The sequence below is a fragment of the Arachis hypogaea genome, chromosome 14 (genome assembly GCF_003086295.3).
Source record: "Arachis hypogaea cultivar Tifrunner chromosome 14, arahy.Tifrunner.gnm2.J5K5, whole genome shotgun sequence".
Lineage (NCBI taxonomy): Eukaryota > Viridiplantae > Streptophyta > Magnoliopsida > Fabales > Fabaceae > Arachis > Arachis hypogaea.
This window is the reverse complement of record NC_092049.1, coordinates 119554404-119571889: the sequence shown is the minus strand read 5'-3', so window position 1 is coordinate 119571889 and position 17486 is coordinate 119554404. Positions and strand designations below refer to the sequence as shown.

At 30.0% G+C, this 17486-nt stretch overlaps 1 pseudogene; it reads left to right on the top strand.

Moving 5' to 3' along the window:
• The first annotated feature begins 2472 nt into the window (after positions 1 to 2472).
• On the top strand, positions 2473 to 17407 carry LOC112743030 (probable purine permease 4; annotated as a pseudogene).
• The last annotated feature ends 79 nt before the right edge of the window (positions 17408 to 17486 follow it).

Below are 17486 nucleotides of genomic sequence, written 5' to 3'. Positions count from 1 at the left end.
TGAGTTTGTGTGTTTTTCTGTGATTTCAGGTATTTTCTGGCTGAAATTGAGGGACTTGAGCAAAAATCAGATTCAGAGGTTGAAAAAGGACTGCTGATGCTGTTGGATTCTGACCTCCCTGCACTCAAAGTGGATTTTCTGGAGCTACAGAACTCGAAATGGCGCGCTTCCAATTGCGTTGGAAAGTAGACATCCAGGGCTTTCCAAAAATATATAATAGTCCATACTTTGGCCAAGAATTGACGATGTAAACTGGTGTTCAACGCCAGCCTTCTGCCCAAATCTGGCGTCCAGCGCCAGAAAAGGATCCAAAACCAGAGTTGAACGCCCAAACTGGCACAGAAACTGGCGTTCAACTCCACAAATGGTCTCTGCACGTGTAACACTCAAGCTCAGCCCAAACACACACCAAGTGGGCCCCGGAAGTGGATTTATTCATCAATTACTTACTCATGTAAACCCTAGTGACTAGTTTATTATAAATAGGACCTTTTACTAGTCTTTTTGACAATCTTTGGACGCCTGGTTCTTAGATCAGAGGGGCTGGCCACCTCGGCCATGCCTGGACCTTCACTTATGTAATTTCAAACGGTAGAGTTTCTACACTCCATAGATTAAGGTGTGGAGCTCTGCTGTTCCTCAAAGATTAATGCAAAGTACTACTGTTTTCTATTCAATTCATCTTATTTCGCTTCTAAGATATCCATTCGCACCCAAGAACGTGATGAAGGTGATGATTATGTGTGACGCTCATCATCCTTCTCCCCTATGAACGCGTGCCTGACAAACACTTCTGTTCTACATGAATTAAGCTAGAATGAGTATCTCTTAGATCTCCTAACCAGAATCTTCGTGGCGTAAGCTAGAATGATGGCGGCATTCAAGAGAATCCGGAAGGTCTAAACCTTGTCTATGGTATTCTGAGTAGGATTCAATGATTGAATGACTGTGACGAGCTTCAAACTCGCGAGTGCTGGGCGTTAGTGACAGACGCAAAAGGAGGGTGAATCCTATTCCAGCATGATCGGGAACCGACAGATGAATAGCCGTGCCGTGACAGGGTGCGTGAGCATATTATTCACTGAGAGGAGGGGATGTAGCCACTGACAACGGTGATGCCCTTGCATACAGCCAGCCATGGAAAGGAGTAAGACCGATTGGATGAAGATAGCAGGAAAGCAGAGGTTCAGAGGAACGAAAAGCATCTCCATTCGCTTATCTGAAATTCCTACCAATGATTTACATAAGTATCTCTATCCCTATTCTATTATTTATTATTCGAAAACTCCATGATTATTTTATATCCGCCTGACTGAGATTTACAAGGTTACCATAGCTTGCTTCATACCAACAATCTCCGTGGGATTCGACCCTTACTCACGTAAGGTATTACTTGGACGACCCAGTGCACTTGCTGGTTAGTTGTATCGAAGTTGTGACCATTACAAATTAAGATCAGAGCACCAAGCTTTGGAGCCATTACCAGGATTTGTTCGAGCCTGGAGATCACAATTTCGTGCACCAATCTCCATCATCACATCCTATATATCTCAATTTTTTCATGCTACTATTTTAAATTATGCAGTCAATTAGCTATTTATTTATTTATTTTTAAAAAGATAAATAAACCCTTTTTACCTCTTGAGAAAAATACTCATAGTTTGTTAAATCATCCATTTAATCTTGGTCTAAGGGGTTAATGGTTTAAATAGAAAAAGAGTGGCTTCCAAATGCTCAACCTTTGCCACGGCTCTAGAGTTTCTGTGTAAGAAGAAGCTGCATTCGATTGAATACCGTGTTTAAATGGCTTAATTCAGATTCAACTTCAATTCAACCAAAATTAAATAAAATCCAATTTAAACCATATAATACAAGAAATATGTGGAGCATGTGCATGCACAATCCAGCAAATCAAGTAACAAAGCAATGGCATAAAGCAGATAAACATCCACTTTGTCCATAAAAATAACTACTACATATAGTACTTGAACCGATTCGCACCCAATTTCAAATGAAGCTACATTATGCTGAGTTATAACTATTTTTGGATTTCAAAAAGCTATAACAATCACAAAATCAGGAATTAAACTTTTATATTTGGTCTATCTAGCAGTTCATAACATTTACAGCAATTAAAATCTAACATCAATCACATTAAACAGCTAGACCCAAAATAAAAAAGAACATCTGAAATCTAGGTATCAAACAAACATACACTATAGAGTAGAACGATAGCTTTACGGTATTGATATTATTATGTGGCCAAATTAATTCACTAAGCAACCAAATTAATTCAACACACACAAATTAAACCAATAATCATAAACATTTTGACATGGAAGCACATGTCTAAAAAATCACATGCTGGAATTACTATATCTTTGTCAATTTAATAAACAATTTCAGCAATAATATTAATAATAATAATATCAATAACCAACGTAGACGGGAACAAGGGAGGCGTGCCGGACGATGGCAGCAGTGAACACCAAGCGTGAAGGGAAGATTCCAATCGTGCGGGAGGACCGGTTGGTTAGAGCCGACTGCTCAGGTTGCAGCGGACTTCATGGAGGTTGGTTCTTTAGCGTCGGCGGTGGGGCTTTCTTCAGTGGCTGCTCGATCAAATTGGGGGAGGGGGTTCTTCTAGGTCAAAAGGAGAGGGGGTTAGATGGAGGTAACAACAAATGGAGAATCCTAATTTTCTTCAAATTTGAAATAAATAATAATTAATTTTTTTAATTATCATTTAATTTTAATTACAAAATTATTCTCATTGTACATGTTAGAATATAATTAGGATCAATTAGTATTATTTAGTATATCTGAATATTTATTATAGGGAATTACGTCTTTATTATTATGATTCTCTTAGTACCTATAATACCCTTTTATATTGTATCATTCCAGACAACTTGAACAGACAACTTGAATACACTCAAGGTTAGAATATAATTAGGATCAATTAGTATTATTTAGTATATCTAAATATTTATTATAGGGGATTACGTCTTTATTATTATGATTCTCTTAGTACCTATAAATACCCTTTTATATTGTATCATTCCAGACAACTTGAACAGACAACTAGAATACACTCAATAATACATAAATCCTTCCTCCAGTTTAGTTTCTTATTTCTAACATGGTATCAGAGCCATGGTATCCTCCTTGAAGAGAATAGGTTGTTTTCCTTGTGGTGAAATCACCGTAGTTTTTGCACTTTTTTTTTCCATGCCATTTTTCTTTAGCTTTTGTCACTCCTTTGATGCTTTTTTACCTCATCGACTAACCTATTCTCTCCGTCTTGTGTCTTTTCGAGTCGAATGATCAAACACCATTGTCATCCGCTGCTTCCCTATTCTCACGAAGAAATCATATAGTTTTTGCTTTCTTTCGACAGTTCCGTCTGCGTTCTCTCGTGGTAGTTCCGTCTCTCGTGGCAGTTCCGTCTGCGTTTTGTCTGTGTTTTCTTGTGGTAGTTTTGTCTGCATTTTTTTCTGGCAGTTCCATCTGCACTTCCTTCAAATAGCGGCAGTTTCGGCTGCGGCAGTTCCGTCTGCGCTTCCTTCAGACAAGTGGCAGTTCTATCTGCGCTTCCTACCGGGAGTTCCGTCTGCACCCGTTTTATCAGTTTATGCAGTTTTTTTTCCTCTTTATTTTCGTTGTTTTAAATAAATTTCAAACTCAAGTTGTCACTTGAGTTTGAGGGGGGATGTTAGAATATAATTAGGATCAATTAGTATTATTTAATATATCTGAATATTTATTATAGGGGATTACGTCTTTATTATTATGATTCTCTTAGTACCTATAAATACCTTTTTATATTGTATAATTCCAAACAACTTGAACAGACAACTTGAATACACCCAATGTTAGAATATAATTAGGATCAATTAGTATATCTGAATATTAATTATAGGGGATTACGTCTTTATTATTATTATTCTCTTAGTACCTATAAATACCTTTTTATATTGTATCATTCCAGACAACTTGAACAGACAACTAGAATACACTCAATAATACACAGATCCTTCCTTCAGTTTAGTTTCTTATTTCTAACAGTACATATTGTAGAGTAATTACATTGGCTCCCCATACTTTTCCTTATTACAAGCATGATTGAAAATTAGTTTCAAAACAAGTTATTGTTAGTTTGAAATTAAATAAAGTTCTCTTAATTGATCCATAATAAGGGAATAAAGTGTCCATTTAAACACAACATTAGTGAAACATTAGGAGTAATTGGAAGATATATAAAATGTATGTTAAGTCTGATATTAAAAAATTGATTTAAAAACAACATATATGTTTTATTTTATTTAAAAAAAAAAGAATGTGTAAATAAAGATGCAAAATGTAAATCATAGAGAGAAATCTTAATGAGGCCATAGATCAGAGTTACTTTCTGCAGCACATGGGCATTCATTTCCATATGTAGCTACCATTATTGAGCCTTCTTTTGGATCATCAATTTCTTAATAATTTAATTACTTCTCTTTATCCTTTGTTAAGATCATTATTAGGGATGGCTCGATGTCACTAATAAGCATGATAAAGCTATACAATATAGTCTTATTAATTTAGTCATAAACATACACACAATTATATATGTATTCATTTTGTTCTTCTTTTTTCTTCTATAGGGGCCCGGCTGAGATATTAAACAGTAAATAGCATTAACTTTGCTAATACCATGCATTCATAACCTCATTCTAATCATTTGCAACAAAATGTGCATACATGTTCAAATTCAGTTGTTGGTTATTTTATATATGATATTATATAGTTGAGTGTCAAGTTTTACAACAATCAGTAATTCACTGTTATATTATATTGCATAAATAAACAAAATAATAGGACTAATTAATAGTATATATATGTACCAAAAATATATATGTATTAATATAATCTAATTAATTAAATAGTTAATTCTAGAAAATATTATTGTAGTTTCGCAAACTTGAATTTAATTAATATAATAATATGTATGGCATGCAAGTTAAATTATATATAGGTTTAATTTTTTTGCTGATTTCTATAGTTTTAGTGAATTTTTTATAATTTTAGCGAATTATATATTTTTTTCTATAGTTAAATTATATATAGATTTAATTTTGCGAATTTCGGCTGCATATTAGTGCATGTATGCATCAATTTGACATCACTTGCTGGTCACTAATTAAGAGTATCTAGAACCATTAAATCTTTAGTCATAATTGATGGTAACATCAAGCCATAGATTTACGAGGAGTGCTACACATACAAGTTATTTGGTTTACAAGTCATACAAGTTGGGAGAAACTTAACAAAAAGCACGCTCGCTCATATACGATTTTCATGACGTGCTTCGCGTTCCTCCTTTTCCTCCTCCTCTTCCTTCTTCTTCTCCTTCTTCTTCTCCTACTCTTCTTCTTCTTCCTCCATGAAAACGAGTTTCTTGTCAAATTTGTTCGATCTCCTTCGTGTGTTCTCTCTTTGCCTTTTCATTCATTGTTTTTGAAGGATTACCATGTGTTCATAACACGCAGCGGAAGAAAAGAAAGTAATCCTAAAGATCTATTTTGTGCTTAAATTTTATTCCAATAATTTAATATATAGATCAGATCTAAATACCTTTAGACGCTTTAGTAAAAATCACTTTCTCCTTCGATGGTACGAAGGCGCTATGCGTATCCACACCGAGACCAACATTTGCTGTCAACTCCTTGACCAATGGACATCTGATCTAAATTGAGAAACCTCTTGCAACTCTTTGCACGCCATAAAATTCTTCTCCAAGAATTAAGCTTACATACATTTATGTTTGTAGAGGTAAAAGAATAAAACTCTTGTTATTCTCTTCTCTGTCACATTCCTCTACTTTTGGCATACATATATATAGTATGAGATTTGTTACTGATTTTAAATTTGATTCTCAATTCAAATTTAAATCATATCTTATTATTTTAAAGTTGAATCTTTCAAATTTATGAATCATATCATAACTCAATTTGAAACAGAATCAGTTAGGATTTTATCCAAATTTAGAATTCAAGTTTAGAAACAGAATAACTAATTATTCTCAAATCTCATATAATATTCTCAATTATCATACTATTATTATATTTTTGGTGCTAGCAAAAAATATAATAATATTCCATTTAAATTAATATAATTATTTATTTGATCAAATCAAATTAATAATTAAATAATTCTACAGCAAAGATTAGAACACTCGTTAGTGTGTGACCCCATAGGTTCAATACTAAGCGGGTAGTAAATTAGTCATACTAAATTTACTAATTAAGGTTGGCGTCTAGCAACACTCCTCAACGACCCGATAGTATGAAGTAATATATTTTTACTAAGAACCTCAGAAGAACAAAGTATAATTCCTTCCATCTTTCCAGCTCTTGGTTAACCTTTAGAGTATGGTTTAATTGTCAAACTCTAACTTGTTACCATTATTATAATGAACTGTGAATGACCTAAGAAACTCATTTCTTCATTCATATTCAATCTCCTTGACCAAGGTTTTATTCATCTCAGTCATTATAATCATAGAGCTCAAACTCTTTACCGAGAGTTGACGGATTCCTTATTGACTAATCATTAATTCTACAAGTATTTAAATCATACCCAATATCCATTCAACTAGCACCCTAGGGTATTAGGTGTCCGGAATCAAAGTATAATAAATACATTGTTAATTACTATGACAGTCGTAGGTCAAAGGAAACTCTATTACTGTGTTCATCTTGAGAATATCCTATTGACAAATATACGGTAATTATAACCATTAGGAATTCTCAAAGTGAGTCAGTTCAATGGTCATATCTCTATATGCACCATCTATATATATAATTTAATAAATGAGATCTATTAATCTTCATCCAATGAAGACCATTATATATATATTGATCTTTTCGGATTATTAATGTCCTTTTTAATAATCCTATGACCAAGAACAATTTAGATTAAATTATAAAAGATTTATCTCTCAATATTATGATCACTATCACAATGATAAATCTCTAAATTTAATCAAGGACCTTATTATATTAATATTTTAATATAATAACAATAACAAATTATTTGAGACATGATTGATTGGATTGTGGTCATACTCCTTATTCCCAACAGTTTTATCTGCGTTTATCATTGGTATTCTTGCTTCATTTTTTTTATTTTCATTGTTTCTGAAATCAAGCTTTGAAATCGTTTTGAAGATAATGAAACTTCAGAAATACACCCAAACGATTACAGAAATACACCCAACCGATTACAGAAATATACCCAAACGGTTACAGGAATTCACCCAAACGATTATAGAAATATACCCAAAGGATTACAGAAATACACCCAAAGGATTTAAAAAATATATCCAAAATTCGTTGAAGTACACCTTATGCATAATTCAGAACTCTTCCTTTTTCTCCTCCTCATCTTCTGCTGCTTCTTCTTCTTCATTTTCTTTTTCATATTCTCATAATTCTTTTTGGGAGGAAAAAATTAAACAAAGAAGAAAAAATATATAATGTTGCAAAATCAAAAGAAGAATGAGGAGAAACACGACGATGAAAATGAAACACTTCAAAAACGAAGAAGAAGAAGAAGAAGAAGAAGAAGAAAAGAAAAAGAAGAAGGAGAAGAAAAAGAGAAGGCATGAAAAAAGAAAAATAAGAAAAAATAAATGACTTGTATAACTTATATGGAAAACACTTGTATGTGGAGAATTCCTCAAGATTTATATATTAGTAACTATAGAGAAGGAGAGTAAATCTATTGGGAGTTGATAAACTTGTATTAAAGTATTATAAATTAAGATGGTGATTTATTACAAAGATGGCAGCTTATATAGGTGTGATCAGTTATAATAAGGGAGAGTTTGAATTTTTGGTTGAGCCTCAATGTACTGAAGAGGATATGACAAGTTAGATTTAGATTAATATTCAAAAAGCAAGAGTTCAAGTTGGACAGAATTAGTTAAACAATGGGGAGCTTAACTGTTGTTGCGGAGAAAATTGGAAAAAAAAAAAAAAAGTGGAGGATAGGATTGGTTCCATTTTTTGGAATTGAAACAACAATGCTACGAGTCGTGGTGGGTTATGAGAAGGGAATATTTATACAAGATTTTAAAGAATACTGTGTTTTTTTTTTTTTTTTTGTCTGTTAAGAATGCTGTTTATGTTTCTATTTTTTTTTTTGAAATGGTTTGTCACACTATATCTGACAAAAAAATAAAAATAAAACGAAATTGGGATGAAAAAACAGTTCAGAAAAGATAAAAAAAACATCACATTAGAGAGCTACTTGTTACTCTCATAAGCTTGACACTAAAATTCAGCACTGTTTTTTTCAAATTATTTTTACTTTTTTATGAGATTTTTTTAAAAAAAATAACTCAGAAATTTTTTTTTTTAAAAAAAACTCATCCAATCAAACTCAGAGTCTCTTTCTATTTTGAGATTGGTTAATGAAAAACAATATTCCTGTTCTAAAATAACAAAAAGTTTATTTCAGTTTATGGAGGAAAATATTGAATTTCATAAAATAAGGATCACAATTGACAATTCAATACATGGAAAAACAATAACTTTAGAACAATGCACAATAAAAGTATACAGAACACCCCAAGCACAAAAAAAACAGGTCCATTTAGTTATATTCATAACAAAGAAAAAAAAAGACCCATAAGAATTTTTGGTCTTAAAAAGAGACAAAGACCAACATCTTTGTAATGATAAACCAAATTCGTTTCTAGGTCTATATATCTCGAAAAGGTACTCAAGGGCCCAAATTGGTGATACAAAAACATCGAAAATCAATGAAAGACAACACGATGACAAAAAAAAAAAAAAAACATTGCTATGACACTGAAAAATGAAATGAAATGAATGAACACTGGAAATTTTTTCTTTTCACTTTTTATTTTAAATTTTTTTCAAAAAAATAAAACGAACACTGGAAAATAAAATAAAATCAGAAACCAAAAGAATCCTAATAATTTCTCCCCTTGTTGATTACTTGGATTCTGCGCCATTGACTTGCAGAACAAAAATACAGCAAATCCCAAATAAAGAAAACTTCAAATTCAAACACACTCTTGAACTCATTAAGTAACATGTGACTAGTGAGGTTTGTATTTATGTAACAAGCATATATAGATACAAAGGAATGAAGCTTAAAGGGGTGGAAACATGAAAGATGAAACAATAAATTAAATGGACAACGTAGCATTTCATTTGTCTTATACTATGCTTGCCTTTCAAGGCAATTAGCAATAACAATGTGGTCAATTTATTAGACCATCTTGGCTACTCAAAGTCAAATGAAAAACAAAAAAGTAAAATGATAAATAAATGTCTTGTGAATTTATATTTTGAATAAATTAATTTCTAAAAAATAATAATAAATTTTTTTAAGATAATAAAAGTAGATAAATTAATTTAAATTAAGACTTTTTATTGTAATTATAGAGACTAATTTGAAGATAGTATTGTCTATATTTATTATTTTAGATGACTTTATTAGTATATTTTTTAGAGACTAATCTATTTGAAATATAAATTCTCATGAATTTATTTATCACTTTACTCAAAATAAAAAAAATCATCAAACCAAAACCAAAAGAAAAAATGTTTCACGTAGTTTTTTTCTACGGTATTCTTCAACTTCTGTAATTTGACAAGTTAAATATTAATTCATCGCAAATCTAATTCGACAAGACATGATTTAAACTCCTAATATTTATTTAAGCAAACTAGTAAATTAAATATTAAATCTACTCAAGTTAGTTAGATAATTTTCTTTTAGAACAATGCAAACTCTTTCAAGTATCTCCAATATTTGATTTTAGTTTCATTTTATTTTAGATCTTATAAAGTACTACATAAGTATTTGTGAGACTATATATAATAAAAATTAATTTAATACTCGATATAAAATTTGTCACTTTAATGTTTGGTCTTATTTTAATTTATTAATAGCATTATAATGTTTATTTAATGAGTTTAATGAATATCCAAGTGACTGTATTATATTAACCTTTCTTTAAGATTATATCCAAAAATTAAAAGTAATACCCAAAAAATATTCTTATTTTTATTTTACTTGTATATTATTTTTGCCTCCCCTGCATAAATTTTCTAGACGTAGGGTTTAAGTTTAATCATAAAAAAAGTGTGACAAGCGAAAAAAAAATTGGAGCGATATACAAGAATCTTAGTTGGTATCTGAATTTGAAGCATGAAGCTTGAAGACAATAATTACAAAACAGAACTTGACATAACTAAAAGAAGTTGGCTGACTCTAGTGAGTTTGCCTTACGTTCTTGGCTTCAACTTTCTAATAATAATGTTGTTTGATTGAGACATCATATACGACCTCAAATCAATTTTAAGCGAACACTTTTTATATTCTGAGTTTGTTAATCTATTTTTGACGTTTAAACCTAAATTAGCCGGACACATAAAAAAATACTCATATTTTATTAGAGTAAGTTGTTTATTTGAAGAAAACAATTATGATGTGGTTAATTAACTTGGGAATGTTAAATCTTTTTTTCCTTGAGAAATGTTAAATGTTTGTATCTCGACCAATATAATATATAATTCAAATTTTAACTATTCGATTAATTAATTTTAAATATTTTAATTAATACATCTTAATTACTTTATATTTACTTTTGATATTTTTAGCTAACAATATCAAGTTCTACGATAACTACAATTGATAACATTTAAATTTTTTAATTTTAATTTTTTACATATAAATTATGTGTAAATTTCAGTTTAGTCTTTTTTAAAATTTTATTTTAGTTTTATTTTATTATATAAATATTTTTGATCCCCTTTAATATTTCATCTAACTCTACTCCTGAGATATAATTTAAACTTTTAATATTTACTTAATTAAGCAAATGAGTAAAATGAATATTCCACAAATTTAACTTATTAAATATACACATTAACTAAATACGTATAGTAAATAGTAATTTACTATGGAAAAGTCTTGGGCCAGCAATTTTATTGAATTTTGGCCAGCATGTAACCAGCAGAAAAAGGTGAGCCATTTAATGAAATCTCACACCAATTTCACACTATTAAATCATCATCTATTATCTATTATATATCTCTAATTTTAAGGCCAAAATGTGACACATGTCATTCTGTCATTGCAATTGAAATCAAATCTTTCCCTCCAAAATTAAAGAACTCTCCTCTCTTCTCTCTTCCTTTCTCTATCTCTTTCATTTTTTCATTTACTCTATCTCTCTTATATATCATTATCAATGACTAATTACGAATTTGACAATCAAAATATACAACATAACATTCTCTAATTGTATTTAAATTAAATTAAAATTAAAATTAAAATATAGCTATATTATATATTAAATTTATATATTACTAACTAATTTAATAACTAAAATGTGTCACATGACACTCTCTTATTAAAATTTAGATAAAATATTTTCCTCTTAAATTAGTGAACATTCTTCTTATATTTTCTTATCTACCTCTCTCTTTTTTTCTATTTCTCTTTATCCTTCTCGCTCTATATATAATTTATAATTCATATTTTATATTAGTAATTTGACAAATCAAAATGTATCACCAGATATTTTTATTATAATTAAAATAAAAAATTTTCTTAGCTTCCAAAATTAACAAACTCCCTCTCTCATTCTTCTTCTTTATCTTTCTCTCTCCTTTCTCTCATTCTTTATTTTTCTCTACCTTTAAGTTCTACGAAAAATAGAATTAACAACATAATATAATTTAAATTAAAAATATTATTATATACATATTTTTTATTTAATTTTAAATTTTTACTGCTTATCTTTTTAATATATATTTTCACTTTTCTTTAATATTTATTACATATAATTTTAAAAAAATACTAATGTTGCGATTAAAAGTTAAAATTAAGATTCAATTATTTTTAAAAAAAATAAGTTAATTTTATAACTATCAATATAAATTTTTTTATGTTAATATCTAATTATATTTTTATATATATAGAAAAAATATTATTTTTAAATAACAAATATAAAAATTAATTATTTCTATTTGTACAACAAACTTAATATCTAATCAAATATAAAAATATACACGTTAAATTCTTTCAAATTTTAGATAACGAATGTAAAAATTAAGTAAAAAATTAAATTCTTTCATTTGAAAATAATAACTAAAAAATTTATTATTTAATTTTGTTTAAAACTCTGGTCTTCTTAGTCGACGGGAACTTTTGTCCCTTACGACCATTTTATAAAAGTAGTTTAATGTTATAAATTTTTTGTGTCATAATCTATAATACCAGGATCGACGTAATTTTAAAAAATTTATATTCCCGTAATAGTATTACGGGTAAAAATACTAGTTGATGGCTATTTGATGGCTACCAATCACAAAAATTGCTGGCTCCTAACATTGCTCAATTACTATTTGGACGTCAATGAAAAATTGACGAAACGAAGTTAGAAAAAAAGAGGGTGAGTTTGGTTTGGTACCCTCGTTGCACCAACCAACATGGTGTCATTATCATTTGCTATTTTGCTTCCTTTTATTTTCATTCTTTCAAACATATGCTTGTTTGGACAATAAATTTTTCTTATGAAGCATCAATGCACTACAATCTCATGAATTTAGAATTTTAATTTGTTGCACGAATCAGCAAGCAGGGCCATCTTAAGTTAGACTAAAAGATTATGATAAAAATTAAGTGATTTTAGAATACAGAAATTGGAAAGAATTTGAGCGAGCATTGTAAATCACAGGACTTTAAAATTTTCTCAACCCCAAACAATGCAATTAAGAGTAAAAACTTGACAGAAAAATTCAGTTAGAAGAGAGAATCAAAACGGAAAAAAAAAAAAAGAGAGTGAAGGATACAGAATGGAGTCAAGGCGTGCAATTAAAGCTTAAAAAAGAGAGTTAAAGTGAAAGTAATGTTTGTTTAGACTTTAGATACATTGCATTACGCCCTTTAATGATTCCTACCGAAAAAGAAAAACCGTGTCGTATACTTGGTAGTGCTGGTCACCACCTTCAAATGTGCAAAAGAACTTGCCAAAAACCTATGCACGTTTATGAAATTGACAAAAGTAAAACCATGGTGATGTAGTTATTATCTGTGTAACATCACAACAGAAAGCAATGCAGCCTTTAGCTATCCCAGTTACCGAAACTAGAGAACAAGGGAGAGCTACTAGCAAACCTGCAATTATGATAATTATAGTATTACATTACATAGCACAATAACTTTCTCGGTTCTTCCTAGAAATATCTTCAATCTTTGCTAGAAAGATTTATAGAAACTTTTTCGATTCTAGGTGGTTGCATTTCTCTTCTCCAATTCTTCTTATTTATATTCTTGTTTTGCTTTGTCATAAAAAATGAACCACTGTCTACTATTACTACTACTGCTACTGCTACTTATAATAATAATAATAATAATAATAATAATAATAATAATAATAATAATTCCATTCAGGCAGCTATTGCCTATTGTAAAAGTTCATTTGGCCAAACATTTGATTTTTCATTCTAATGTTTTATTTTGGAGTGAATTGTGTAAAATTTTAATTTATTCGGAATAATTTAAATTAAAAAAAAAAAGAATTTTTTTTGGAACAATAATTTTTTGTTAGACTAAAAAATTATGATAAAAATTGAGTGATTTTAGAATACAGAAATTGGAAAGAACTTGAGCGAGCATTATAAATCAGAGGACTTTGAAACTCCCTGAACCCCAAACAATGCAATTAAGAGTATAAACTTGACAAAAAAATTTAGTTAGAAGAGAATATTAAAATGGAAAAAAAAAGAGAGTGAAGAGTACAGAATGGAGTCAAGGCGTGCAATTAAAGCTTAAAAAAGAGAGTTAAAATAAAATTAATGTTTGTTTAGACTTTAGATACATTGCATTACGCTCTTTAATGATTTCTACCGAAAAAGAAAAATCGTGTTGTATCCTTGGTTGTGTTGGTCACCACCTTCAAAGGTGTAAAAGAACTTGCTAAAAAACTACGCACGTTTTTTAAATTGATAAAAGTAAAATCATGCTGATGTAGTTATTATTTGTGTAACCTCACAACGGGAAGCAAGGCAGCCTTTAGCTACCCCGGTTACCAAAACTAAAGAACAAGGGAGAGCTACTAGCAAACCTGCAATTATGATAATTATAGTATTACATAGCACAATAACTTTCTCGGTTCTTCCTAGAAATATCTTCAATCTTTGCTAGGAAGATTCGTAGAAACTTCTTTCGATTCTAGGTGGTTGCATTTCTCTTCTGCAATTCTTTTTATTTATATTCTTGTTTTGCTTTGTCACAAAAAATGAACCACTGTCTTGCTCAATTTTCTCTTCTAAATTGTGCTTCATATTCATGTGTGTGTTGAGCGTTTTGGAACTGAAGGATGGGCCAAGTACTTGGCTACTATCAAGTTGAGGAGTCAAATGTGGCTATCAAAGAGCATTTTCGATAATAATGAAATGCGCTAATTTTAATTTTTTTTGTGATTTTTTTTGTTATATTACGGAGTTAAAGAAAAGGAAAAATGGTTAAAAATTATATAAGGGGCTTATGGTTGATTTTAGGACTATACAAGATTTGGTTAATTCAAAAACCAAATATTTTTTTGGTTAACCTAAAATTTATAATTATTATGTCAAATTAAAATATAAGCACGTGAATCGCACGAAATTAGCACTAGTTCATTTAAAAATTAGATAGTGTCAGTGTGATGTTTTGCTAAAAAAAGGTTATTATGGTCTATTAAAAGCATTAAACAAATTAATAAATTTATATTTTTATTATAAAAAAAAATTAATACTTCATTTTCGAAGGCCACTTCCTCACTTGCACAAATTGTCTCATCTCTTTATAAATTCTTCAGTTGCACATATTGCTTCTTCTCTTTCTAAAATGACTTTTGATAATAATGAGATGTGCTAATTTTAATTCTTTAGTAAATTTTTTTTTTGTTATATTTCCGGGTTAGAGAAAAGAAAAAATGGTTAAAAATTATGTAGGAGGCTTATGGTTAATTTTAGGGTTGAACATGATTTTGTTAATTCAAAATCCAAATCTGTTTTTTGGTTAACCAAAAGTTTATAATTATATATTATGTCAAATTAAAATGTAAGCCCGTGAAAATCGCACAGGTTTAGCACTAGTTTATTTGAAAAGTAGGGAGTGTAAGTGTGGTATTTTTCTAAAAAATGGGTTATTATTATCTATTAAAAGTATTAAACAAATTAGTAAATTTATATTTTTATTATAAAAAAATAATTAATCTCATTTTTTAACATTTGGAAGACATTGTTTTAGCTCTCTCTATTAATACTTCATTTTCGAAGGTCACTTCTTCGCTTGCACTAATTGCCTCATCTCTTTGTAATTTTTTCTGTTACACGAATTGCCTCTTCTTTTTGTAAAATATTTTTCGATAATAATGAGATGCACTAATTTTAATTCTTTAGTGAAATTTTTTTTGTTATATTACGGGGTTAGAAAAAAGAAAAAATGGTTCAGAATTGTGTAGGAGGTTTATGGTTGATTTTAGGGTTGTACATAATTTGGTTAATTCAAAAACCAAATCTATTTTTTGATTAACCAAAAGTTTATAATTATTATGTCAAATTAAAATGTATGCCCGTAAATCGCACGGGTTTAGCATTAATTCATTTGAAAAGTAAGGAGGGTAAGTGTGGTGTTTTTCTAAAAAAAAGTTATTATTATTTATTAAAAGCATTAAACAAATTAGTAAATTTGTATTTTTATTATAAAAAAATAATTAATCTCATTTTTTAACTGTTGGAAGACATTGTTTTAGCTCTCTCTATTAATACTTCATTTTCAAAGGCCACTTCTTCACTTTCACTAATTGTCTTATTTCTTTGTAAATTCTTATGTTGCGAAAATTACATCTTCTCTTTGTAAAATGGCTTATGATAATAATGAGATGCGTTAATTTTAATTTTTTTAGTGAAATTTTTTTGTTATATTACAGAGTTAGAGAAAAAAAAATGGTTAAAAATTGTGTAAGAGGCTTATTGTTGATTTTAGAATTGTACATGATTTGGTTAATTCAAAAATCAAATATGGTTTTTAGTTAACCAAAAATTTAGGCATGCTCTCAAAATGTTGGTAAGACCGATAAACTGGTTAATATATCATAAAATTGGTGGAATCCACTTTTATATCAAGTATGCCTAAAAGTGAGTTGTCAAACTTGTGCTCATACAAGAATTTCTCGATGGAAACACATCCTATTCAAATATGACTTTGAGTAAACTCACTATGGGACGTGTTCAGTGAGGTGTTGACATCCAACCACTTAATTTTCTGTCTCTTTAGACATAACTTCTTTTACATGCACATCAATTTTTTACTTAATTCTCTGTCTCTTTAGACATAACTTCTTCTACATACACATCAGTTTTTTGTTTCTGTTTATCAAATTTCTCTTCTCTTTCATGGAGAATACTACTTCACAAGAGTCAGTGGTTCCAACGAACAAAAACGACGAAATTAACATTGAAGAAGAAGACAAAAACTACGAAATCAAAATTGAAGAAGAAGAAGCAGAATCAAAAATGAGATAAGAAGAACTGCATGCAACAGATAAAAAATTTACCAGAAACAAGAGGTACATGCTGGTTCTGAGTTACTTTCTTCTTGTTATGGGTTCGGTTTCTTCAACCGTACTTTCAAAATATTATTTCACCCAGAAAGGTGCAAGCGAATGGCTTTCAACCTAGCTTCACTTCAGTGTTCGGGTTTTCCCCTCTTACTTGTCCCCATTTTCCTCCCATATTCTATACTCAAATCCACCATCCGAATACATTTTACTGATTTCAATAGAAAGACTCTAACTTTATTGATCTTCCTTGGAATCATACTCGAAATCAATAATGTTATTTTCTCATATGCCGTTTCATATCTTCCAGTTTCAACCTCGTCATTTCTTCTTTCTTCCCAACTTGGTTTCAATCTTATTCTCTCTGTCATCATGGGGAAGCAAAAAATAACCTTTTGGAATCTCATCATCGTGATTCTCATCACGTTGAGCTACATCCTTCTCGCATTGAATTCTAGTAGAGAAAGACCGAAAAGTCTAACGAAGAGGGAGTACTTCATCGGATTCTTTTGCACCATTAGCGGAGGTTTGTTGTATGCTTTGTACCTTGCCGTTGTGGAGAAGATCAACAAGAAGGTTGATTGCTACGAGATGGTGATGGAGATGCAGCTGGTCATGGAGGTGACGGCCACGGCACTGGCCACCGTGGGAATGGTGTTTCTAGGCGGATTCTGGGATTTGAAGAAAGAAGCCAAATTGGTGTTTTACAAAGGAGAAATGATTTACTGGGTTTTGATCGGGGCAACCACTGGGTCCTTTTCTTGCTAATGTTTCCAAGCTAGGATTGTTAGATTTACACCATTCTAGCTTGCGGGAGGGTGTTAGCTAAATTATTTTTTTTATCAAT